Source organism: Lagenorhynchus albirostris, chromosome 2 (assembly GCF_949774975.1).
Source record: "Lagenorhynchus albirostris chromosome 2, mLagAlb1.1, whole genome shotgun sequence".
Classification (NCBI taxonomy): Eukaryota; Metazoa; Chordata; class Mammalia; order Artiodactyla; family Delphinidae; genus Lagenorhynchus; species Lagenorhynchus albirostris.
In genome coordinates this window covers 65,612,353-65,639,698 of record NC_083096.1, presented here as the reverse complement: position 1 = coordinate 65,639,698, position 27,346 = coordinate 65,612,353, and positions in this window count along the sequence as shown.

The window sequence follows — 27,346 nt, the reverse complement described above, 5'->3', positions numbered from 1 at the left end:
GGGGGAGGTGAAGTGAAGGTCAGCTAGAATACTCCCACATTTTTAGTGTAAACTTTCACTGTGTTTACATGTCAGCAGAGAAATGGTCAAGAAACCACAAATACTTGGTCTGGCTGATCCCCAATAGTGCTTTAAGCATCAATGCAAAGTCAGCATCAGGTCTCGACCTCTTTTCAATCTGGAAGCAATTGATGGAAAGGCACCGCTGTTTTAGAAGTTACATGCAAGGAAAAGGCTGCCATGGAGGGTAATGGGGGTGCAGGGTGGGAAGAAAGGCTGGAAAGTGCAGGGAGGACAGAATCTGGGGAAGCCTGGTTTCTGTTTTGTTGTCTGCCTACTCTGGAATTGGCCGAGTTTCTAATGATGGATTAGGGCTGCAAACCTCAGCCATCTGGCCCCAATGCCCCGTTCCATTCACTCTTCCTCACAGTACCCTCCCCCCCCATTCCATGCGCCTGGAAAAATACATAACCCCCCGGAAGGAACTATTAACATTCCCTTTTTCGTCGCCATCAAGCTTTGCCCCTTTCCACCCTTAGAAACTTGCCTTCTCTAGAAAAATATCTCTGGCTAAACTGCCTACCTGCCATCCCTGAGCAAACTTTTAGGCATAATTTCTTACAGTGGGTTGAGTGATTCTCGAACATGAGCATTTTATCTTCTCCTGATTTTAGTGATTAAAGCAGTTCTTTTATTTCTTTAGTAGGCTTTGGCTTATGTTTCCCTCATCACTTTCCCAGTTCTTCCAGATCCTCTGCTAAACGCACGAGGTGATGATTGTTTAGGTACCAGGAAAAAGCAGGCATGTCAGTACTCCTGAACTGCCCCTACATGTTAGGGCTGTGATGGTCTCAGAATGCTGCTTTGTTACAGGCTGGGAGAGCTTGAAAAGATCAGTCTGGGAAAGGTCTGGAGAGGTGCCTTAAAGAACCCACCAGGGCAGGTGTGCGTGGTTGCTATGGTTACCAGGCAGCTTTGGAGGACTATCCACCTCCTCCTGACAAGGCAATCTTTCTCTGCGAAGCACAAAGAGAAGACGCTCAGGGGCTCAAACCCAATTCACCCCAAGAGCTGGGAGAGCAATGACAGTCACATCAGTCCACCTGTCACATGCCAACAGCCAAGTTAGGGGTCACCAGTGCTGTGAGGGGAACACACGTGGAAAGCTGCTTTATGAATATTTGTTCAGATAGAATGAGATTAGACAGTGAAGTCAGAGCCAATGTTCCCTGCACTCTCTGAGTTTTGCTCTGTTTTGCTGGGTTTCTGTTTTCTCTCGAACCGGAAGTAACATCACATCTGTCTGTATGGTTCTCGTGTACCTGGCAGCCAAGCAATTGGACAAACACAGGGCTGGGGCAGTGGGGAAATAATTGGGCTGGGACCCAGTCAGGACGGTCTCCTCTTTCTACGTGAGCCTCAGACTGTGGTTTTCCAGGCTCCAGATGGTGTTCATGATTGTTAAAAAGCAAAGAATTATCCCTGTTAATGAGGATAATAAAACTGAACAATTCACGAGCACCGACAACATATGGAGCCCCCTACAAAACACAGATTTACCCAGCGTTATCAGGAAATGAGGTTTTCCACATCAGTGAATGTTCTGGAAAATTAGGCCTTACCTCTTTAGGATCAATATTTTTTCTGAAGATATTAACCATTTGGGATGGAAATATGTGTCAGATATGTAATATACTTTCCTATCTTGCTAAACAGTTGATCAGATACTGCATACACCATTTTACCTGGATATCTCCTCATGAACATGCCCTGAAGCACAGGTGGGAGGGCTCTCCATCCATAGCATATCTTGGTCTTTATTGGGACAGCCCGCTTCGCCTTGACTTAGAGGCAGCTGTATGCAGGTGTCTCTGAGGGCCACAGTAAGCTCCTTACGCGGAAACCAGGGCTTTTTATCCTTGACCTTATAGTCCCTACAGCCTTGCCACGCAAAGGTGGTCCCCAGAAGAGCACGTCAGCACCACCTGGGACGTGATTAGAACTGCAGACTCTCTGGCCCCATCCCAGACCTGCTGGATGAATTAGATTCTGAATGTTAACCAGATCCTCAGGTGATTCATATGCACATTAAAAGTTGAGAAGTATCCTCCTCCAGCTGTGCTTGCCAGCCTGTCCCCGACCAGTTACATCATGCTCACCTGAGGATGCCTATTAGCAATATAGGACATGGGGCCCTGTTCAGACCCCAGAATCAGGATCTCTGGGAGTGAAAGCCAGAAATTTATTTTTATCTCACTCAAGGGGCAATTCTGACATGCACCAAGACTAAGAGTATCCAGCCCTGTGCTTTGCTCATGGGAAGTACTCGATAAGTTTTTTGTGTTTTCTTAAACTCACTTTACTTCCCCTTTCAGGAAACAAAGCAAATCCACGAACTTTTGCAATGCCTTGTAAAGGGTTGCTCACCACCGAACCGTCATTTCTGGAGGGGAAGTAACCATGCCTTCAGCCACATACCTGACGTTTGGCCTTGCCCCACGATCAATGCTCTAACAACACCAGGGACTAAAGGCTCAGCGTGAGAACGCCTGCCCAAGCCTCCTTACAAGAAGTATTACTTCTTCAGCTCCTCTATCCCCTCTTGAGGTTCCGGGAATTTGAGATCGCGCGGGAACCCTTCTTAATTTCCGCCGCGAGCTCCGCGCTGCGGCGTCCGGGCTCAGCAGCGCCCCCTCTGCCAGCTGGCCCTCCACGCTTTGGCCGGGTTCGCCTGCGCCGGGAGCTCTGGCGCCTCTGCGCGGCGTGGAGCTCACACACGCTGGTACGATGCTCCGTGAGGACCATCGTGTCCTCCCATCCCTTCCCGCCGCTCGCCAGCTTCCCCCGCTCCTCGGCCTCCCGCGGGAAGCATGGAGCCCGGCCGGAACGCGGCGGACCTGGGGCGGGAATAGGATGGAGAAACGCACCCTGAGCAGAACCAGGCAGTGGACCCCCCCGCTCCCCACTCCACGCCGCAGCCCAGAAACTCCACTCCCCGTGCAAAACCTCCCCTCGAGGGGCACACCGTGTAGCCCGGCACACCCGCGGTCTTCAATAAGCTTTCATTACATTGAATGGAATGCTTGTCTTTGTTTTCATGGTTATCCTGTCTCCTCCTGCACTAGCAAGCTGACAGGTGTTAGTCCTTTTTGTCTAAGCGACAAAAAGCCCGTTTCTAAGTTTCTGACATAGTGGTTAAGATCTGGCTTTACTAAGTGAAAGAAGGCAGACACAAAAGGCCAGATACTGTATGATTGCATTTACATGAAATGTCCCAAATAGACAAATCCACAAAGACAGGAAGTAAATTAGTAGTTGCCAGGGACGGAGGGAGGGGGAAATGGGGCATGACTGCTGGTAGGTATGGGGTTTCTTTGCGGGGGAGGGGGAATGATAATAAAATGTGGAATTAGAATTAGACAGCAGTGATGGCTACATAATCTTGTGAATATACTAAAACCCACTGGTTGTACATTTTATAAGATGGAGATGCAAATTATATCTCAATTTTTAAAAGATCTTAGTGTTTAGAATCAGACCATCTGAGTTTGAATCTGGCCCCTTCCACATCCTAGCTGTGCTACCCTGGACAAGTTAATTTACCTCTTTGAGACCCAGTAGCAATGGTCTGGAAAGAGGATAATCAAAGTGCCCATGTCATAGGTTTGCTGTGAGATATAAATAGGACAGTCTTTGAAAAAGTGCCTGGTACATCATAAGTGCTAATGAATGTTTGCTGCTGACTTTGAATCCAACAATCTCAAACTTTAAGATGCATACGCATCACCTGGGGAACTTGATAAGATAAATACCCTTTAAATTTTCAGATTTATAAGCCTAGAGTTTGGCTTCAGAATCAGCATTTTTAATAAACTTACCATTCTGATACAGATGGTCTGGGAATGACACTAAGGGAAATACTGTTCAACACCTTTGTAAAATGGAAAAAATTGATAATATTTTTAAGAAGCTTCCCACTTAGGATGTAGAAAACTGGGGGAAAAAAATCACTCCTTACACCAAAAAAAAAAAATGTTGGACAATCTACAAATCCACAACTTTTCTTGAACCCATCAGAGAGCTGGGACTGATGGGCGATGAACTAACCCAAAATTTAAGTAAACTACAGGCATCTCCCAAAAGAGATAAACATGAGCACTTGATAATTTGGAGCAAACACCACTAGACCCAGATAAGAATAATTCAACTAAAACTTTCAACACTTTGCTAAAGGCTGGGTTTAGGCTGACAAGAAATATAGAACCCCTGGAAACACAGACAAAGGAGGATTATACACACTCTCACAGGCTCTTCTCCATAGTGGAAAAGGTGGGAAATATGCATGATGAGATGAGTAATTTCTATAAAGAGAGAGAAACCATAAGGAAGAATCAAATGGAAATGCTAGAATGAAAAACATGGTAGCAGAGATAACAAGTGCCTTCAATGGGCTCATCAACAGATTTCAAACAGCCAAGGAAAGAATAAGTCAATTTGAAGATAGGTCAATGGAAACAACACAAACTGAAACCCAAGAGAAAAATAAAGAGTGGGTTAAAAAAAAAAAAAACAGAATAGAGCACCCAAGAACTGTGGGACAATATCAGTCTAATATGCATGTAATTGGAATCCCAGAAGGAGAAGAGAAAGCAAGGTAGAAAAATATTCAAAGTAATAGTGCCTTTAAATTTATCTTCATTCATTCCATTTTCAGTGCTTCATTTCTTTGTATAGATCCAAGATTCTGTCTGGTATCATTTTTATTGATACCAGAAGAACTTCTTTTAACATTTCCTGTAGTTCTAGGTCTGCTCGAAGTAAATTCTTTGTTTTTATTTGTGTTATAAGATTCTTATTTCTCCCTCAGTTTGGAAAAATGTTTTTGCTGGATATGGAATTCTGGGCTGACAACTTTTTTCTTTCAGTGCTTTAAAAATGCTACTCCATTGGGCTTCCCTGGTGGCACAGTGGTTGAGAGTCTGCCTGCTGATGCAGGGGACATGGCTTCACGCCCTGGTCCGGGAAGAGCCCACATGCCGCGGAGCGACTGGGCCCGTGAGCCATGGCCGCTGAGCCTGCACATCCGGAGCCTGTGCTCCGCAACAGGAGAGGCCACAACAGTGAGAGGCCCACATACCGCAAAAAAATAAATAAATAAAAATGCTACTCCATTGTCTTCAGGCTTGAATAGTTTCTGACAAGAAGTCTGCTTTAACTAATACGTTTGTTCCTCTAAATGCAATGTATCTTTTCTCCTTAGCTGCCTTCAAGAATATCTCCCATCTTTGGCTTTCAGCAGTTTGAATGATATGCCTAGGTATGTGTTTCTGTGTATTTTGGTATTTATCCTGCTTGGTGTTCTCTGAGCTTCTTGGATCTGTGGTTTGGTGTCTTAATTTTAGACTGATCTTTAGCTACCATGAAGGTGTAATTTTCAGGCTAGGAACTGAAGAAAGAGTAGGTCTTAGTCAGAAAAAGAAAGAGTGAGAAGTGTTTCACAAAAGAGGGTTCTGAGGAGATGGAAGAAATAGCATGATTAATGGCAAGAGGTGAGGAGAGATCCTCACATTTTGGGCAAATAAAAAAGACTATTACAGCTAAGTAAAAAGAGTGAATGGGAAAGTACAGTAGATAAGATTGGACAGACAGGCAGAGGATACATTTTGGAAGACTGTGTAACCCATATTAAACATTTATTCTTAGGGTAGACACTGAAGGTTTTTAAGCAGAGGAGTGACGTAATCAGGTTTAAGTTCCTAAATTCATAATTCATAATGATCATCCTGCCTCTTGAGTAGAGAGTATATTATGCCTAATGTCTTAGACTCAAGGGTCTACAATTTCCTTGGATAGAGTTTCAAGCTCTTCTCTTCCATCTTCCTTTGCCCTATACCCTCTATCACCTAATACATACCTCTTAGTCTCCCTGCAAAATTTACCTATACTATGGTCCATTCCTTTGGGTCTTACTAAGAGTTTTTCAATATCCTCTTTTCTCCACAGAGCTAAACTATATTTTCCAGCCTCCCTTGCTGTTAGGTGTGGCCATGTCCCTGAGGTCTGGACAATATGAGCAAGAAATAAACTTTTATTGTTCTCCATTACTAAGATTTAGGAGTATGTGTCACAGCATTTAGTCTACCCTGACAAATATACATTAAGTAACTACCTAGCTACAAGTAAACTAATTTTTAGATAACTAGCAAATTCCTTGGATTGATATATTATGTGAAAATATTATATTTTATACAACTGCTGGGAATTTCAGAAATAGGACTATAAGAATAAGTAAGTAAAATTTTGTGTATTCTCCAACTCATACAACATTGAGGGTCACATGCATTACTTTACCAATCTACCTCTTGGGAGTTCCTGACAAAACTCCTAGGATTCGTGCTCTTAAGTCAACATGGTACAGTACAATGGAAAGTGCCTTGTATTTGTAATCCAAAGACCAATATTTCAGCTTCTGAGATGCTACCAATCAGTCATGTGGCCTCAGAAAATCTTTTACCTCTTTGGTGTCCGTTTTTTTAATCTATAAAGGAAGGGACAGTAGTACCAATCTTCGGATTACACTATGAGAATTAAGTAAGGCAATTATCTGTGTGTTAGATTGCTGTAATCTCACCAATGCTTTTCCCTTCCATGTATCTACACCCTTTGCCAGATGACTCTACAATTCCTCCAACAAAAGGAGTGGAGTACATTTCCCCACACCTTGGCACTGACATCCACGTGACTTCTTTTGGCCAGTATAGGAGGCTTTGCAAGTTTCTGCCTACTCTCTTATGCCTCCTCTGTCACCTCTTTCTTTTTTTTTTAATTTATTTATTTATTTATTTATTTTTGGCTGCATTGGGTCTTCGTTGCTGCACGTGGGCTTTCTCTAGTTGCGGCGAGTGGGGGCTACTCTTCGTTGCGGTGCGTGGGCTTCTCATTGCGGTGGCTTCTCTTGTTGCAGAGCACAGGCTTCAGTAGTTTTGGCTCACAGGCTCTAGAGCGCAGGCTCAGTAGTTGTGGCGCACGGGCTTAGTTGCTCTGTGGCATGTGGGATCTTCCCAGACAGGGGCTTGAACCTGTGTCCCCTGCATTGGCATGTGGATTCTTAACCACTGCACCACCAGAGAAGTCCTACCACCTCTTTCATCACCATGAGAACGTATCTGGGTTAGCTTGAAGGAAGATAGGAGACATGGATCAGGCCTGAGGCATCCAAGTCATTTCAGCTGAAGCCATCCTAGATCAACTAAGAGACAGCTGACCTCCAGCTATATGAGCAAGCTTAGCCAAGATCAGCAGTGCCACCTAGCAAACCTCCAGACATGTGAGCAGTAAACACTTATTTTTGTATGCCACTGAGATTTCATGGTTGTTTGTTACACAGCATCATGTGGCAATAGATAACCAATAGAGTCTGTGAAATGAGGCTCCCACAAACTGTAAAGTGCTGCACAAGTGAGAATAATTAAAGCTCAGGGGGAAAAGAAAAATATATATATATAAGAAAAATATATATATATATTTTAAAAATATATATATATACACCCCCAAGGACTCCCTTGGTCTACGAGATAGTAGAGCCTATGAAAAACATCTCATTGAGTCCTGATTCAGAGAGTCATGAGATCAAAGTCTGAGTTGGACAGAACCTTGAAAATGGTCTAATCTATCCTCTACCTGTGTATGGAACCTCTTCTTTTCTCAGCCACATTGATTCTCTTTTGTGTATACCAACAGATTTGTTCCTTCTAGCAACTTTATAAGAGTTATAAGAACTTCATCCTTAAATTCTGCCCTCTCTCTATCAATCCCTGTGTGGACAAACCAGGAGGCTGGGTGCAGTTCCATCCTTCTCAATTCACCATTTCTCTGCCTTGGCATCTGTCGGTTATGCTCTGACCATGATGTGAGTTACAATTTTTTCAGATGCCTTCAATATGCAGCCATTTTACAAACTAAAATCTGCTAATGCTGTATCATTTATCACATTTTCCTGCATATTGCATTAATCTTAAAGATCCAGCTTAATGCACACAAGGACACCCTCTCTGAATATAGAAGGGTTGGTCTACAAAAGCTCATAAAATAAGCATCCTCCTAGATTTCCAAAGGAATGGAAGACCGCAAGAATAAATTGGAAGAGAAACCAAGCAAGCTGTTTTTTATTTTCTAAAGGAAGGAAGAAATTATTCAGCCTGATTCAGGCCTCTTTCAGGCACCTCACACATTATTATCGCTGAACAAACACATTATTTTTCTTAACAATCAGGTAACCTGAGATGGACCTTTTCTTCCCTAAAAGGAGTAAGGAATATTTCCAGGTCCCATTTCTGCATCCTAAATGATATCTCTACCTTACTAGCTGAAGGATCTTTTTTTCTCTAACTGAGAAGAAGGCAGGAGGCAGAGTGCCTGTCTAGAAAAATGACAAATCAGACATGACATACATACAGACCCATTAGTTCTCTCATATTTCTCCTCTTAACTTTTCTCAGCAATTAAGGTTTCCATGAGCCTCCCACTCCTTTTCAAATCATGCTCGTGAGGCAGTTGTAATTAAATCCCTTGATTTCCCAGTGCTTCTTTGTAAAATAACTTTATCTTAGAAAAGTTCTCTTTTACATTTCTCCAAACACCCTTTCCTGACTTGGGCTGTGATGGTCAACAAAATCTCTTCCTCCCTCTCTTCGGTGTCTAAATTCAGGTCAACCACTGTCTCCTCCAGGAAGTCTTCCCTGACCACCTAACCCAGGCTCATTTTAATGCCCTTTCTCTGGGCTCTCACGTCCCCTATTCATGTCCCTATCATAATATTTACCACACTGTCTCATAGTCATCAATGTCCTTATTGTCTCCCACACTTAGCCTGTGCAAAGAGGACAGGGTCAAGCTTCGGTTGATTTTGCATTCATAGAGCTAGTTTTGGCAGTAGAATTCTAGAGGAGGAACACTGACCAGCTGCTTTTCTACCCTCACAGCAACTATTTTGTTCCCCTTGAAAGTACTCTCAGTGTGCTAAGGCTAAATCCAGCATTGCCTTTGTTTCTGCCTTATTAGCATCACAAAGAGAGTAAGATGCCATGATTTACCTGGAAATGAGCTTCATGGAATCCTCTGAAATCATCGCATTATCAAGTAACCTTTGGGTACCTGGTATGGGTCCAGATTTGTACTGGGCACTATTGTGGGGGGTTGGGGTAAGTTAATAAGGAAATATAAAACTAGGTCTCAGACAACAAGAAATATATTATCTACTTGGAGATGTAAATATATGTATATAAAACACTAATTAACATTAGGGTATATGAATACCAAATGAGTTACATAGACACAATAGCTAAGGGAAAAATTCAGATAGAGAGAGATTACTCTAAAAAGGAGGAAAGTTGGAAGGGTTTTCAAGGCAGCTTTACAAAAGAAGCTAGAATTTGGTCTTGAAGCAACAGCGTAAATGCAGGCGAAGAGGCGGGATCTGCACCACCTATTTAGATTTAGAGAATAATGAATAGACTTGCCTGGCTAGGATGAAGGCCCTGTGATGAGGAACAAGGAAAAAGTAGGTTCCAAAGCCAGACCAAATTATCTTCATTTTTCCCCACTAAAAAGAGCTGTCCAAGTCACCTACATTTAAGAGGCCCCGTCAAATCCATGTCCTGAACAGGAAATGTGCACTTAGCAGGGAATGCATAGTATTACATAACGCAACCACCACCAACGACTCTTCAAGAGCACCATGTTAACTCTTGGTTAACCAAAGGCTATTTCCCTAGTCTGTGCTTTACCTAATTCAACCAACCAGTATAAATTGTACCCCCACTATGTCCTACTCTTTATACTAAACTCCCTAAATCACTAAAGAATGAAGGAGATATAATACCTAATTTCAAAGAACATATTTTTATCTCATTTTTTTTCTTCCATACGTCTCTATCTTCCACCATTTCTTTTTTTTTAATATAATTTTATTTATTTATTTATCTTTGGCTGTGTTGGGTCTTCGTTGCTGCGCGGGCTTTCTCTAGTTGTGGCAAGCAGGAGTTACTCTTTGTTGCAGTGCACGGGCTTCTCATAGCAGTGGCTTCTCTTGTTGTGGAGCACAGGCTCTAGGCATGTGGGCTTCAGTAGTTGTGGCGCGCGGGCTCAGTAGTCATGGCTCACGGGCTCTAAAGCGCAGGCTCAGTAGTTGTGGCGCACGGGTTTAGTTGCTCCGCAGCATGTGGGATCTTCCCAAACCAGGGATCGAACCCGTGTCCCCTGCATTGGCAGGCAGATTCTTAACCACTGTGCCACCAGGGAAATCCCCACCATTTCTTAAGGACAGTATGCTTTTAGGGATTTCATCAAATTCCAGACTTTCTGTAGCCCTTCCCTATTAAACACATTTTAATCACAATAATAAATTTTAAAAGAGAGGAAAGAAGAAAAAAAGTCAGGAAATATTAATAATTTGGCTTCAGAGGTGAAATGGTTACATTTTGAGAGACTTTTTTATAATATTAGGTCTACAGCTATTCTTTCCTCAGTGGTTAAGAATTGGTTCTATCTGCCAGAAAACTTCTTTTGCATCTCTTTCTCTGATGAGAAATAAGACATCTCTCTTCCTGTCTCAATGAAGAGTTGAAATCGTGGCCAGGCCAAGATAGCACCGTCCAACTCACCCTTCTGAGCCTAACTTCTACCAGCCAACTCCAAGACAGCATGGCACGCCTGGAAAACCCTCCCTCTCACCATGCCAAGCCATGTGTCTCCTATCATTTAAGGAATTCCTGAAATGCCACCCTCTCTGTGGCCCTTACGACTTCAGAGAAGAATAATCAAGTGCTTTCCCTCATCAGATACTGTCAACTCATGCAAGGCATTGGCCACTTTCCCTGATTGATCACCACCCCAATCTCAACCCTTCCCACCTGACCCCTAAACATATGTGCTCTTGAGCTGGCCTTACTATAAACAGCTTACATTGAACTCATCTGTGGCATAATGAAACCTTTCTGTGGGTCCAAGTAGTCTTGGGTTTGTTGGGATCTAGGGAGCTAGCCCTGTGGGGATATTGTTTTCATAAGGGCACTGGGACAAGACTACACCAAACAAGCAAGCATTCATTCTCACATTATTTTCTTAAAACAACTGGAAAAAACAACATTTCTATAGCATTTATAGAATGCTTTTGTATCCATGACCTCATTTTTTTCTTCAGCCTAACCCTTCAAGGTAGGATTTATCTTATCCTCTCTAAATAAAGAAATGGAAGTTAAAAGAGGTTAAGTTATTTGCCTTTGGTCAAGCAATAAATGGTGGTAGGAAAACTATTTGGGAATAACGTCATCTAGACCCTTCACCTGATGCCATAAAACAAAATAAATCTCAGATGGATTAAAGAATTTAGCATAAAAAATAAAACTATTAAGGAAAGGAGAAAATGTAGTTGAAGGTTTGCCTGATCTCTGGATGAAGAAAGATTTTTCAGGCATGAAAAAACACTGGACAAGATGGCAAAAGAAAAAACATTAATAGATCAGTCTACGTAAAAATGTAAACCTTTACCTCGTCACAAAGCCAAATAAAAAGCAAGCAACAGTCTGAGGGGAAATGGCCAGGCTGTTGTGGCACAGCCTTGCTCAGTCCCAGCTGGAGACACCTCTAGAACGCAGCGACGTTGGTGCGAATGCCAAGGCCAGTCCCAAAGGAGGTCACAGCTGGACGCCATGTCTCTCATGAAGGGAGATCTGAGTAGCACATCTACATAGAAAAAAGACTGGAAATGCACAAAAATGTTAACAGTGGTTATGGCATTGTGTATTATTTTTATTTTCTTCTTTATCCTTTCCATATTTTCCATGTTTTGGCAAAAATCATAATAATCAGGGAAAAAGGTGTTATACTCAGGAAAATAGGGTCTTTTATTTTAAAATGAGGATTATCAAGGGATTTCTGTTTTCCTTAATCTCTGTTACTCTTATCCCCACACATCTTTTGTTTTTGTTTTTTGTTTTTTGCGGTACGCGGGCCTCTCACTGTTGTGGCCTCTCCCATTGCGGAGCACAGGCTCCGGACGCGCAGGCTCAGCGGCCATGGCTCACGGGCCCAGCCGCTCCGCGGCATGTGGGATCTTCCCGGACCGGGACACAAACCCGTGTCCCCTGCATCGGCAGGCGGACTCTCAACCACTGCGCCACCAGGGAAGCGCCCCCCTACCACATCTTTTGAAAGTGATAGTTCTAATATATTCATAGTTTGCTTGGAGACATTTGTGTTAGGATATTATTGTTAGAACAAGACAAAGCTTTAAGTCACACACATACACACAGAGCACTGTCTTTGGTTCACTTTCTGAGGTCTTTGCTTCCTTCAATGTTTATGAGGAAGTTTCCAATTTCTCTCTCGAAACAACTGCATTGGGAGGAAGGAAAAGAACTGGGGTCGGGCGGATGAGGGAGTTCACATTTACAGTCTGCTACATTCAGGGCTGGGGCAGGGGTTTCCAGCATCACATAGTGATAGGTAACATCATTACCAGTCTACAAAAAACAAGGTTCAGAGTCAAGTACATTGCCGCACATCTAGTAAGAGCTGGAGATGGGATTCACTCCAGGTCTGTTCGGCCCAAAATCTGTGTTCATTCCTCTACACCTCACTCCCTTCCATCAGAATATATCCATATCCTGCAGCTCAGCAAATCTGGGAGAGCTGATCATTGGAAATGTCTTGGCATGCAAGGTGGAATTCTGCCAAGAGTGGACTGAGAGTCAAGCGATTGTCTTCTAACACTGGCTGTGGCCAAGGTGCCAGATGACTTTGGACAAGTCTTCTTGCCCATAGAAGGAGTGGCTGGGAATAGTGGTTTCAAAAGGGCTTTCCTGCTTTTAACCTCTGGCTCCCTCAATATTCATTTACATATGTGTGAGCAGTGGTGCTGTCAGGAAGCCAGGGCTACTCATTGTGCTGCAAGAGAAAACAGAGGTCTTGAAACAGTTTCCTGTGAGTGCCTCATCCAGAACTACTGATAAAGTCAACCACACACCAGCAAAAGACTGGTAACAATCCAAACACCAGTGGATAGAGGACTAGTTAAATAGTTCTCTATGTTATAGCCATACAACGGAATGCAGTGCAGACGTGAAAAAGAATTGGGGGAGTTATCCAGCACTTTCTATGCAGGGCTTCCAGGATGCCACATCTCCTTCCTCCCTGGTTATCCCATCTCGGTGTCTGTTGCTGGCCTTCCCTCTTCCCAACCTCTGAATGTTAGAGGTACCAGGAGTCAGTCCCGGCCTTCTCTACAGTCTCTCTCTGCATTCAATCTCTGATGGCCATCTGGGCCCAGGGTTTAAAATATCTGATGACACCCAGATTTCTGTCTGCAGCCCTAACCTAAGCAGTGCCCTCTAGACCCATGTATCCTACTGGGCCAGGAGACAGCCATCCTGAGCATAACACTAAACCAAAAAATGGCAGTCCCCACCCTACCGGCCCCTCCATCCCCATTTTCCCCATTTCAGTAAATGGAGAACATTCACCCTGTCACTCAGGTCACATTGCTTTCTCTCACACCCCATATTGTGCAGGCTCTACTCTCAAAATATAAATCTACTGTTACCACCCTCGCCCCCGCCACTGTCACCTGCTTCCTGATTATAGCAACAGCCACCTGCCCATCAATGCCACTCCTGCCCTTGACAGTCTGTTCACCACACAGCAGGTGGAAGGATCTTTAAAAAACATATCAGCTATTATCCCCTGCCCAAACCACCCAATGGATGTATATATCACTTAGGGCCTCGTGGGCTGCATCCCCTGTCTGCCTCTGTGACCCCCTCTCCCATCACACACCTGTCTCATTCTGCCACATCCACAGCAGACGCCTGTTCCTCTCACATGCTTGACACATCCCCATCCTCAGGTCTTTGTGTCGTTCTGTCCATCCGGCGAGCTCCTGCCCCCCACCTTGGCATGGGTCATGCCTCTCTTTTATGTCATCTTCCCAGGCTGGCCGTCCCTGGCCTTCTTAGCTAAAAGAGCCCCCATCATTTCTATCCTTACCCTGTTTTTATTTTCCTTCATAGCACCCAGAATACTTCTAGAAGGACATACAAATTGTAAAAAGATGGTTGCCTCTGTGAATGGAGACCAAAGGGCGAGAGTAGGAGGGAAATGTATTTTTCAGTGATAATTATTGGAGCTGTCCAAATTATTTCCCACGGGCATGAACTAGCTTTTCAATCAAAAAAAGAAAATCCCCTTTTGTCTGGTCACGTGTTGTTCTAATTGGACACATTTTGCCTTATTGATAACACTCCTCAGCCTCCCCTATTGCCCTACCAGGGTCTTCAAACATCTCCAGTCCACCCTGATTTCTCCAAATGGGACCACCACATCCTCCAAGTTTTGTTTTGGTTTAGTTTTGTTTTTCAGTGTGGGGAGGTTCCTTACCACCAAGATCAAAGACCAGAGTTTGATTTCACATATACTATTCTGACAGCTCCAGGGACAGTGGCTCCCCTGCAGAAGGACATTTCTCCACTCCTCTCCCGGGGAAGCTCAGAGCTTTGCTCTGTCCCAGTTACATCTCCCCTGCTCTCCCAGTAATTCTTGATTGTTCTAAACCCCCAGTCTGCCAGTTCCAGTTTGCACCAGTCTCAGAATAACGCATCATTAGTTTGGGCAACACCATTTGTAAAGGACAGCAGGGATGTGTCTTTCAGTAGGAAGTAAAGGGGCTGTTTCCTGCCCCGCTGCTTGTCCCTGGCCTGGTCCACAGAACCTGAGACCCACAGACATAGCTCCTGTGTTTCTCAGATGACCAAACAGAAGCCTAGAGTGAGGCACTTGCCCAAGGTTGCTCGGTGAGTTAATGAAGAACCAGGACTAAATTCAGGTCCCCAAGTTCCCAGTTCTAGGCTCTTTCCAGCCAGATCACCATCAGGGGGCAATCCAATTAGGCTGCCCCTCAGCCCCAGGCTTGGTTTTCAGGGGAATTGAAGGAAGGGGAGGGAGGAGATCAGGTTCACAGCCAGAGCAGGTTCTGGAGTCTCTGAAGGGCACTGGCCTGTCATGGATTTAACCAGGGCTTGGGGCCAGCTCCTGAGCACACTTGGGACCTATAGGGACATAGGTCCCAAGTGCGCTCTGAGGGACATTTCCTCAGACCTCAGCCTCCTTCACATACCTCAACACACATATAATTTCCCTTTCATGATCCAGAATTGGGTATACTTTAAGTTGACTGCAGAAAACTCTTACCTCTAAAAAGAAAACAAAGTATTGCAAAAGCAGAGGTCATTAAACAAAACTACTCTTCTCTGTGGTGATGCCTGATGAGAGAAGAATGTTTAAGAAAACACCAAAAGCATGGGATTCCATCTGTAATGGATTTATCCATCAGAGATTACACACTCTCATGGTCAAAATGAGTGATAAGCTTTGGTGGTTACAGGTCTGCTAGGGAAAGAGTCCAGAGGCAGCTTCAGGTGTAGCCTTCACGTAATGCTCCCAAGAAAGTTCATTGTCAAGAGTTTCTCATCCAGTGCAGGGGGTGGTGATCTCATACGATCCAGTGTCGTGAGAAGAGAGATTGCCTGCATTGTGTGTGCTTTTTGAGGCTGTGTTGAAGGTCTGCAGCCACGAGCTGTGCTCCAGCCTCATCTAACACACACTTGGACTGCTTGGTCCTGGAACCTTGTCTGCTGGTCTTGCTGTGCTCAGAACCACAGGTTATCTGAGCAACTTCTCTCTGTGGGATGGCCTTAGCTGTGCAGTTCTTTTGGAATTCTTCTGGGACTGGCTGTAACCTCTGATGGTGTCAAACAGCTACTAATAACAAATTGAATTCTATCTCACCAGCAAATTAGTCATTATTACTGCAATATTATTTATTTGGGGGAACTTAAATTATTGTATTATTCTGTATTGGCTATGATACATTTTATTAATAACTCATAACAATTCTAAAATCAAACAAAAATAATAGCTACTGCCTTTTCTAAACACTTTCCTATATGCCAGATTCCCTATTAATTATGTCGCTGAATATCAAAAACACATTGTAGGAATAAAGTATGATTATGCCCATTGTACAGATAACAAAACTGAAGAGGGATTCAGTGAGCTGTCAGTCACACAACTGATAAGTCAGGTCCACCTGACTCCAAATTTCATGTTTTAACCACCATGTTATACAACCTCCCATTACTGAGTATTTAGAGCATTTATAAGATGCTATTGGCATCATGGAGGAAGTGATTCTTTGGTGGCCTCTAAGTTTGACCTTTCTACCCGTTAACCAAAGGGGTATCAGTGAACCCTAGTTTTAGCTTCATGCTACTGCTGCCAGGTATGCAAAGACGATCTTCCTTCCACAGGACATTGTGGAACTTTTTTTTTTTAATTTTTTAATTTTATTTTATTTATTTTTTTACACAACAGGTTCTTATTAGTCATCAATTTTACACACATCAGTGTATACATGTCAATCCCAATCACCCAATTCATCACACCATGATCCCCACACCCCCGCGGCTTTCCCCCCTTGGCATCCATATGTTTGTTCTCTACATCTGTGTCTCAACTTCTGCCCTGCAAACCGGTTCATCCGTACCATTTTTCTAGGTTCCACATACATGCATTAATATACGATATTTGTTTTTCTCTTTCTGACTTACTTCACTCTGTATGACAGTCTCTAGATCCATCCACATTTCAACAAATGACCCAATTTCATTCCTTTTTATGGCTGAGTAATATTCCATTGTATATATGTACCACAACTTCTTTATCCATTCATCTGTCGATGGGCATTTAGGTTGCTTCCATGACCTGGCTATTGTAAATAGTGCTGCCATGAACACTGGGGTGCATGTGTCTTTTTGAATTATGGTTTTCTCTGGGTATATGCCCAGTAGTGGGATTGCTGGATCATATGGTAATTCTATTTTTAGTTTTTTAAGGAACCTCCATACTGTTCTCCATAGTGACCATATCAATTCACATTCCCACCAACAGTGCAAGAGGGTTCCCTTTTCTCCACACTCTCTCCAGCGTTTGTTCTTTGTAGATTTTCTGATGATGCCCATTCTAACTGGTGTGAGGTGATACTTCGTTGTAGTTTTGATTTGCATTTCTCTAATAATTAGTGATGTTGAGCAGCTTTTCATGTGCTTCTTGGCCTCTGTATGTCTTCTTTGGAGAAATGTCTATTTAGGTCTTCTGCCCATTTTTGGGCAGCACCACAGAAAAGACCAGGGTCACAGTCAATTCAAAAATTCACTTCAGAAATCTTTATGACATCATAATGCATACTATTAACTGGCAGTATATTGTCATGAACTTAATTTCCTTCAACAAGAGTGATTCAGGACCTACTATGAGTTAGGCATTATACGAATATACAAATATTTACATAATGAATAGGTCCCTGGGTCCCAAGGAGCTCACAGTCTAGTGGGAAATGTATAATTATGGTACATTATGATGAGAATTGTCATAAAGTACAAAGTTCAAGAAAGCCTAGAGTAGGTCTGTCTGGAGGAATCCCAAGAGGCCTAGCGTGTAAACTGAAGGAGGAATTTGAACTGGGGCTTATAGAGTAAGCGGGAATTGCAAAACCAACAGAGAACAAGAAAAAGAATCCAAAGGGTAAATAATGTAAAAAGGCTGGGGAACACTGTGAGTGCCAGTGGATGCCAGCAAGCACCGAAGGGTCTAGTGGTAGCAAACAAGTGTGGGAAGGAGGTTGGGTCAGATCCTAAAAGGCCTGGACTCACACGTGTTAGGAAGATTGACCATCCTCTGTCCACAGGACAATGGTGAGCCATTCAAAGTTTCTGAGCAGAGGAGTGGAGCATTTAGAATGGTTTCCTGACAAAGAAAGATCACTCTGGAGGCTGTGTGGCCAACAGATTAATAGGTATCTGGGTCTGGGTAGATTTGATGGTCCTGAATATTTAATTAAACGACTTTCCTAAACACGAAAAGTATGATACATTTTAATGTGTTTCTGTCTCTCTCTCTATGGCAACTAATCTTAATTATCTCAGAACTCTGAGCTCAGGAAGATATCTCACCTGTTTATCTTCAGAAGGAACAAGTCAAGGGTTTACTCTGAGTATTAAATGTGCATTTTTATATGTTAAGGGCTTAATTAAATAGCATTGAAATCCATATGCAGCTTATTGAAAGTGAAAGCACCTGGAATGATAGAGGGAAAAATATATAAAAGTTACCATGTTGAAGCATTGTTATTAAAAGAACAGAAAACTCCTGTTAAAAACCAACTCATGGTACCCTGGTGTCTTAATCTGTTCAGGCTGCTATAAAAAATGCCACAGACCGGGTGTCTTATAACAACAGAAATTTATTGCTCACAGTTCCGAAGGCTGGAAGTCTGAGATCAAGATGCTAGCATATTTGGATAAAGGCCCTCTTCCAGGTTTCAAACTTCTTGTATCCTCACATGGTGGAAGGGGCCTCTTTTATAAGGCATTAATTCCATTCATGAAGCCTCCACCCACATGACCTAATCACCTTTTAAAGACCCCACCTCCTAATATCATCACTTTGGTCTTTAGGCTTTAACCATAGCACCTGGATTTCATTTGCTACAGGTAAATTCATGTCCTTTGGGTTCCTAGAGCATCTTTCCCCATTACAAAGAAAGCCTGTGGAGGAAATATGATCCAGCCTACACCTGCTGGTCCCCCACACCTGCTCCCTCCTCCCCCAGAACATAGATGGGCACACACCCAACACCCAACACCAGTGTTATAACCCAGTCTACCACTGTGGTTTAACTGACTCCAAAAGTTTAAAGAAGTCATCCCCAAAGCAAAATAAATTGGGGTAAGCACCCAGGATAGCAGGACAAGTGGAAAAGAAAGAAATCTCAGTAGAGTCGAACAAAAGGAGTGGACCCTGCATCATATACTCCAGTATATGCAATCGGCTGGTCATCTATTCATTCAGAAATCAGAGAGCACCTGGTATCTGTTCAGCTCTGGCCCAGGCACTGGGAATGCAAAGAGAAATCAGAAACAGCCACTCTCCTCAAGGAATGTCTATCTATATCTTTTGATGCTTACTGCAATTCTGTAACTGTTTAAGTATTCAAAGGAGGAAGCTGAGGCTCAGAGATGCTAATTCACTTTAAGACCAAGGATCCCTGCCTGGGGGTGGGAGGCAGGGAGAGGGTGGTAATGAGGCAATAAGACCAAGTGTGAGAGCTCAGGAAAGCAAGCATCATAAAAGTCCCCAAGCCAGGGGCCAAATTTACACACAGGGACCCCAGATGAGGGGAAGAGCACTGTCTAGACTGGAAGCCATTCAGACCATTATGTTCCCCACAGACCATCTTAACACTAAAAGCATTAAATAAGTAAATAAATAAATTAATTAAAAAGGACTGACTTCTTAACTACAGTAAAGTTACTTAGGAATCAGCAGGTATAGAGGTAAACTGTGTAGCCTCTGGGGACACAAAGATCTGAGTTCAAATCCCAGCTCTGCTACCTAATAACTTCGAGCAGGTTACTTGATTTTGCCATGTGTTAACAATACTTATCTCAAGGGCTTGTTGTGAGAATTACATGAGATAATGCACCTAATGTGCTTAACACAGTGGCTGGCACTCAGTGAGAATCAGTAAAAGTGAGTTAGGACACTTCAAACTCACCAAGCTCAAAAATGAAAGAATGGTTTGTTCTCACAAACCTGTTCCTTCTGCACCTGGATTCCCTACCTGCGTGATTTCCACCCATTCACCCAAGTCAGGAGCCATTCTCAATTCCATTTCTCATACCACCACCCTTCCCCCTTTCTCTGTCATCTTCATCATCACAGCTAACATGTTTGATGTATTTCTATGTTCAATGAATATGTTCATATTTTTTCTGTGATGCTAAGCTATGCACTTTAGAAGATCTTTAATTGGGCAGAGAAACCCTTATGGGGAAGGTACTATCATTATCTCCATTTTGCATTTGGGGAAATTGAGACTTAGAGAGGTTAAGAAACTTGTCCATGGTCATACAGCTAGCTCCATTAGACTATTTCCAAAACCCATATGCTTAAACATTACACTGTATGGCCTCCCAACCAACCAGTCACTAGATAAACCCTATGGATTCTCCTTGTTTAGTTCTTGTTGGATATATTTCTTGTCACTGCCCAATGACCACGACCTGCTTTGCTAAAGCCCAGGGAGGGCTGTGGGTTTTAGGAATGGAGGTGTGGGCCACCATGGGGAGCTTTGAATGCCAGGCTGATGGGGAAACTGACCAACACTGAATCTCTGAGCCTGAGAAAGCGTGCTGTTGGGCTGGAAGCAGCCTCAGGAGAGGGTGGGCAGGAGGTACTGAGGCCAGGGATGAGACGAATACATTAGATGTGAGGTAGATGGGGCCTGAAGTGAGGGGGTGGGAGTGGGAATGAAAAGAAAGTCTGGATGCGACAGACATTACCTCACCAGGCACAAATACTCCCGAGGCTGGAACGTGGTTTAATAATTCTGTTACTAGGGCAACAGCAAAAGAATCTATCTCAGAAGGAACCCAACGTGGACTGTTTCTGCACAGAAGTGTGGCAGCTGTAAGCTGGGAAAACAGAGGTGACGGCAAGTGGCCAAATGATGCAGCAGGATATATGGACCAGGATTTTCTCATAGGCATTTTTCTGACCTTTAACGCTCTACAGTTTGGGGAGTGGAGAGACATCTGAAGCAAGCTCTCCAGGAAGAAAGATAGCAAGATCTATGAAGCAGAGGCTCTTTAAGCCTCATGACAGACTAGGGACCCTGCCACTGATACTTAGATTAATCTAAGGACACCCACAAGGGAGGAGGATGCCTTGCCCACATCCACCCTCATAGTGAAGCTGAGCAGGACCCTGTGGGGCTCCTGGGCATGGAAACCTTTCCATGTTCCCTGTTCCTTGTTTGTAGAGAACACATTCCAGCCTCCTTGAACTTCCTTGAGTCCCAAAGGGCAGATTCAGACAGTTGCTAATCAGGGAAGGGAGGGGATGCAGAGACAAGGGAGGAGCAGACAAGAAACAATAGTGCAGCCTTGGGCAGAGTCTTGGTTCCACCTCAAGGGACACACATAACAATATCTTTTGAGCTCCTAATAGAACTAAAACCCCAAATAAATGGAAGATGTCAGTATTCTTCATTCAAGAGAAGACCACCTGAGGCCAGATTAAAAGGAACCAGAGAAGCTCATCAAGAGATTATCTGACACCATATTGAAGGGGTGCAGGCCCTATACACACCCTAATCTTATCAGCAGCCCCACCCTTGACGTATTACTCTAAAACTCCTCACCAAATCCTCCCAGATTGGGACACACAGTTTTCAAGGACAGGAGCCCACTGTGTCCCCCCTTGCCTGGCAAAGCAATAAAGCTATTCTCTCTACTTCACCCAAAACTCTATCTCTGAGATTCAATGCAGCACCGGTGCACAGAGACCAAGCTTTCGGAATCAACAGGAGCTCTCATGGAGAAGAGCTCGGGTGGAGAGCATGCCTGGCGGAGGAGGCAAAAGCATTTATCACAAAGTTAACCTGTCACTCAACTATCTACTTTCCTCTGACTTGGTATCACTGGGACTATGGCCAGGTCTTAAAGGTCATTTTTTCAGTCTGTCCAGGAAGTGAAGTTCTAGGAAGACCTGCCCATAGGAGTGGGTCCATGAGCTCTGATGGGAAGTACTGATGCTTCTTGCAAGGCCCATAGTACAGTAGGTTTTCTTCCTATGAGCTCCCTGCTTCTCCCCGCCTTTTACCATTTGTCCTGGCAGAAGCAGCATGATGAGATACCCATATCATTCCACGTAGCTCTGATAGCCAGACCTTCCAAAAAATGAACAGCCTTTGAAAAACACTAGAGAAACTTTGAGACTTAGAGACATTCTCACCAGCCTCACTCAGGATTAGTGTTATCCTTTTCAATTTCCAAATCAAATACCAAGGTGACTGCTCTACGTACCATCAAGCAAACAATCCTCTAACATCTTCCTGTAGCATTTGTGTTCAAAGTTTTTACCTCCCACATTATATATTTTCTTGAAAATCTGTCCACGAGGCATGCTGAAGGAGAGACAGGACTCAATTTCCTTCAATCCTCCTCCTGACTTCCTGTAAGCCTATGTGAGGTGTAGATTAAGAGACCACCAAAGGCTTTCACTGTATTCAAATTTCAGTATCAAACATTAAAAGAATAGGCCAGGGGGTAGGGTGGTCACACTTGATTATGGAGAGATTTCCACCTGAGTGGTTTTGCACTATCAGGGGCTTCAATAAGTATGCACCACCAAATGGTTTGGTTTGCTCAAGGGATACAGCATGTACCAGATTGCCTTCAAAGGTCTAACGAATTCCTTCTTACAGGAGTGGCTACATAGGGAATTTGAGTCACCTCAGTGACTCAAATATATATACAAGGGGCTTCCCTGGTGGCGCAGTGGTTGAGAGTCCGCCTGCCGATGCAGGGGACACGGGTTCGTGCCCCGGTCCGGGAAGATCCCACATGCCGCGGAGCGGCTGGGCCCGTGAGCCATGGCCGCTGAGCCTGCGCGTCCGGAGCCTGTGCTCCGCAACGGGAGAGGCCACAACAGTGAGAGGCCCGCGTACCAGAAAAAAAAAAAAATATATATATATATATATATACACAAACAGTCTCAATCTTTAGTATAAGAATTTCAAGCTGATAAGTGTCATAAGCCTTTTGAAAGACAAGGAACCCCAAAACATTCATAGATCATATGACAACAGTGGTTTTGATCTTGTCTGAAGTCAAGGTACCATTTGGTACTAGGAGGCAACAATTTATTCCATGGAGCCTGTAAAAACAATCATGAACATTTTGAAGCATTTGCCCATGATGCGGTGGTATGGTTTAGTAATTAAGGGCTTGCACTTAGAAGTAAAACTTTCTGAAGCAAATCCTGTCTGCATTATTCACCACCTCTGTGACCTTGGGCAGATGGCGCCTCCTAGAGCTTCTCTGTCTTCATCTGTAAGATGGGGGTCATGCTACGTGACTCACTGTGTTCCTGGGAGGATCACATGTGTGACACAAGGGGATAGTAAACAGTAGATGTGTTATATTAAACCATATGCAATCTTTTTTTTTAACATCTTTTATTGGAGTATAATTGCTTTACAATGGTGTGTTAGTTTCTGCTTTACAACCAAGTGAATCAGCTATACATATACATATATCCCCATATCTCCTCCCTCTTGCGTCTCCCTCCCACCCTCCCTATCCCACCCCTCTAGGTGGTCACAAAGCACCGAGCTGATCTCCCTGTGCCATGTGGCTGCTTCCCACTAGCTACCTATTTTACATTTTGTAGTGTATAAAATCATATGCAATCTTTATAACAACCCTGGAAAACCAAGCTTTGTCATCCTTATTTTATCAAAAAGGAAACTAATACCCCTAGAACTAAGGTGTCTGCCCAAAGTCATTCAATGAGGAGTCTTCTCATCTCAGACCTCACACTACACCACAGTTCTCTCAGATCCCACGTTGAAATCTACAAAGAGCCCATATTCTCCTCCCACATCAGTGGGCTCAGGCAAAGTCACAACGTGAGTTTCAGGCATAATGACTACTCACCTAAGACTAGCTGTGGGCAATAGGATATAGATTTGTTATAAGCTGAAAATGTGATCCTATCCCCCCAAAACAGCATGCAGTTTTGAGGTTTCCCCTTGGATTCCTCTGGATAATGAATGTTGCAGAAATGTGTAACGCAGATGAAGCCTGAAGACAAAGACATCCCTGGGGAACACAGCAATTGGCCTCATTTCCCCTGGCCTGCACTCTGTAAGGTTCCAATCTCCTGCTGGAACTCAGGCAGCCAGAAGGAAAAAGACAAAAATAGTTCATACCAGGTGGTACTAAAAACAGACCCAAGGCTCATTATAGATAGATAGATAGGTAGGTAGATAGATAGGTAGATTTGGCCCTTAGGCCCCAGGCTTCCCAGCACGTTTTCGGAGTTTTTTGTGTTTTTCTTTCTTTCAGGCTGACCCTCCTATTAATTTTCATCTGCTTTCCACAGGACTTACCCCACGCCTCATACCTGCTGAGATGACCTTGCTGAAAAGGGCTCAGACAATGTCAAAAGTCTGGAGTGAATTGGATACCATCAGCAGCTCCTACAGAAATGTCCTTGAAATGTTGACATTCTTTAGATCTAAATTCACTAAATACCCTGCCCAGGAAGCAGGACAAAGTACTAACTTGTGTGCCCCTAGGTTCCTAACCCCATGTAAGTACTGACTTGAACACATCAGCAGTTTTTACTTAATGGCACATGTATTATTTTCTGCTATTTTTCTCCTGGGCAAATAAACGTATGTCAAAATTACATTTCCCTTAGCACCTATACCCATGCATCTGGGTGGAATATTTACTGGTTAACTTTTACGGACTTGCTTACACTGTGTCAAGCACTGGGTGGTTGCTTGACTCTCTGTCCCTAGTGCTTGGGTCTTAAAAGCTCCAAGCATCGGTCCTCTCCCTGCACAGACTGGGTCTTCATAGAACTTTAAATTTGGAAGGGCCCTTAGAGAGCATCCTGTCTCATTTCACAGAAAGGAAATCAAGGTCCTGGGAGTCACAAAGTCACACTGCTTTACAGTGAGAGAAATCGAGTGTCTCGGTTGAATCCACTTTGCTCCATGTCACCCTGCCCTTTCCTTTTATAATATCAGGGGCCTTTTGGATCACGAGAGAGCTGTTTGGAGGCACGCTGGTACCTGAGAGTGATCATTAAGCTGGGAAGTCAGTGTCTCTATCAGATACAGCTAAAAATAGAAGCCTGCCCAAGACCAGACTCAGCAAGAGAGATTGTACTGATACCAGGGGCTTCTCAGCGTGCTCACCTGATACCCCACCTGTGCTACGGGAAGGATCGTCATGCCGGCCACCTAGGGGGCAGAGGTAGGCTCATAAAACAGCTGTCCATACTAAGGGCAACTTAGCTGCAGCTGAAGCTGCATGAGTAGCTCACTGGGTGGTGCGTGACAGGTGGGGCTGACAGGTGACAGGTGGGGCTACGTGATGTGCTTAGAAGGAATAGAAAGGCTCTTCTCTTGGCTCCAAAATTCTTCCCCTACTGGCTCACTGGGTGGTGCCTGAAACCTCTCCATTAAGAAGGAGTTTGGAAGTCCTAAGGAGATTTGGAAGTCCTAAGGAGATTTGGAAATTATCTTGTCCACCTCTCCCAATATGTAGATGAGAAAAATAAAGCCCCAGAGACCTTAAACAACTCCACCAAGGGCAAACAGCCTCATCTAGAATTTCCCAAAAAAGGATCCTTGAGATAGTAGTTTCACTAGATGTTCCTTGAAAAAAGAATTTTTAAGGTTCTGAGATCCGGTAGCCTGGCTACATTCTTTACCCTCCTTTTTCTCGTCCACTCATTCACTAACACATATTTACTCAGTGTCAAAATGAAGAACACACTTTAGGGATCTGGTCTAACCTGGAAAAGCTGAAATTAGCCTGTGGATATTCAGACCTCAGGACCAAAAATTACACAGCTAGCTCAAGCCAAAGGACTATTCCTTGAGGTTAACCACTCATGATGCTTTGTTAAAATAATACTACTTCAGAGAGAGAGACACAGCCACTGTGTGTTGGTCAATAAGCTTTAGTATGCTTTATTCATCTAAGGCTTTTCTAAGTGACAACACTTGTAATCTTATGGCCAGACAGGTAAGCCTGAGCCTGAGGCTAATGTCTTGAGAAAGTTAGTCTACACGAGGGGCTGGAAATTCAATAGGGCAACATGGAGACACTGGTTCCCTGAGGAAAGGAAGAGTCAGAAAGAGAGAGAAAGTCATGGAAGAAAAGGTGGACTTACTTCACTCAGCATGACCATCTCTAGGTCCATCCCTGTTGCTGCAAATGGCATTACTCCATTCTTTTTTATAGCTGAGTAATATTCCATTGTGTGTGTGTATATATATACCACATCTTCATTATCCATTCCTCTGTCGATGGACATTTAGGTTGCTTCCATAGCCTGGCTATTGTAAATAGTGCTGCTATGAACATTGGGGTGTATATATCTTTTCGAATTATGGTTTTCTCTGGATACATGCCCAGTAGTGAGATTGCAGGATCATATGGTAGCTCGGGAGATTGGGACTGAGATATACACACCACTATATATAAAACAGAAAACTAATAAGGACCTACTGTATACCCCAGGGAACTCTACTCAATACTCTGTAAGGCCTATATGGGAAAAGAATCTAAAAAAGAGTGGATATATGTATATGTATAACTGATTCGCTTTGCTGTACAGCAGAAACTAACACAACATTGTAAATCAACTATACTCCAATAAAAACTTTAAAAATAAAGTATTGAGAAGATATTTTTTAAAAAGAAAGAAAGGGTGGAACATCAATAAAATCACTCCACGAGCCCTGGTAGGCCAGGCAGCATCATCTCTCATCAAAAAGAAACACAACACACACAGCGCCATCTAAATAAAGCATCCCCACCCCACCCCACCATCAAACCACACCTTTGCCCCAGCCCCGAAAAGAAACGATCACTTTGGAAATTAATTCTTCTCCATAGACTTCATGTTCCAAATTCCTCTCCTGGGCAATCATGTAAGATCTGGCCAGGAATTTATCATTTTTTTTAATTATAAGGAGAGGGTGACACTTCTATCAATAAAATTCTGCTTCAATTAGTACAATTATCATTTGGGTCATTATTTTAAGTGTTTAAATTTCTACTTAAATAAGGTCACTTTCAATTTGGTAAACACACCAAAGTCATCATCCTAATTCATGGCCTGGGAATGCTGAGTAAATAAACACAATCAAGCATTAGCTAACCAGCCACAAATCCACTTGAGTTTATTAATTTCTCTCTTGGCAGAGAAAGAAGAAAAGGGAGCAAACCATCAGAGACATTCACGCATCATTCATTCAATAAATATTTATTACATACCAGGTGCCAGGCACTGTGCTAAACTAAATATACATTTCATTACTTTATTAATATTCAAGTTATGTTATCTATGAATGTTTCAAAGAATGAAATCCTATTTTCCCTAAAATAAAAATTTTAATTCCTGAGATGCTTTTTCTTTGTTTCTGCCCAATGTGCCTTCTTCCATAGAATGGGTGATACCTCCTAACATTTAAGCTTCCAGACTCTCCATCCTTCCCTCCAAAAGACGCTCTCCCATTATCCTTCAAGCAGCTAATGAGTATAAACTCATACTAGAAGCACTAGTGAGGCCCTCATTATTTTAAAAATCCTAGAATATAAACGGTAAGAAATAGTTCCTATCATTGCACTCAGATTTTTTTTTT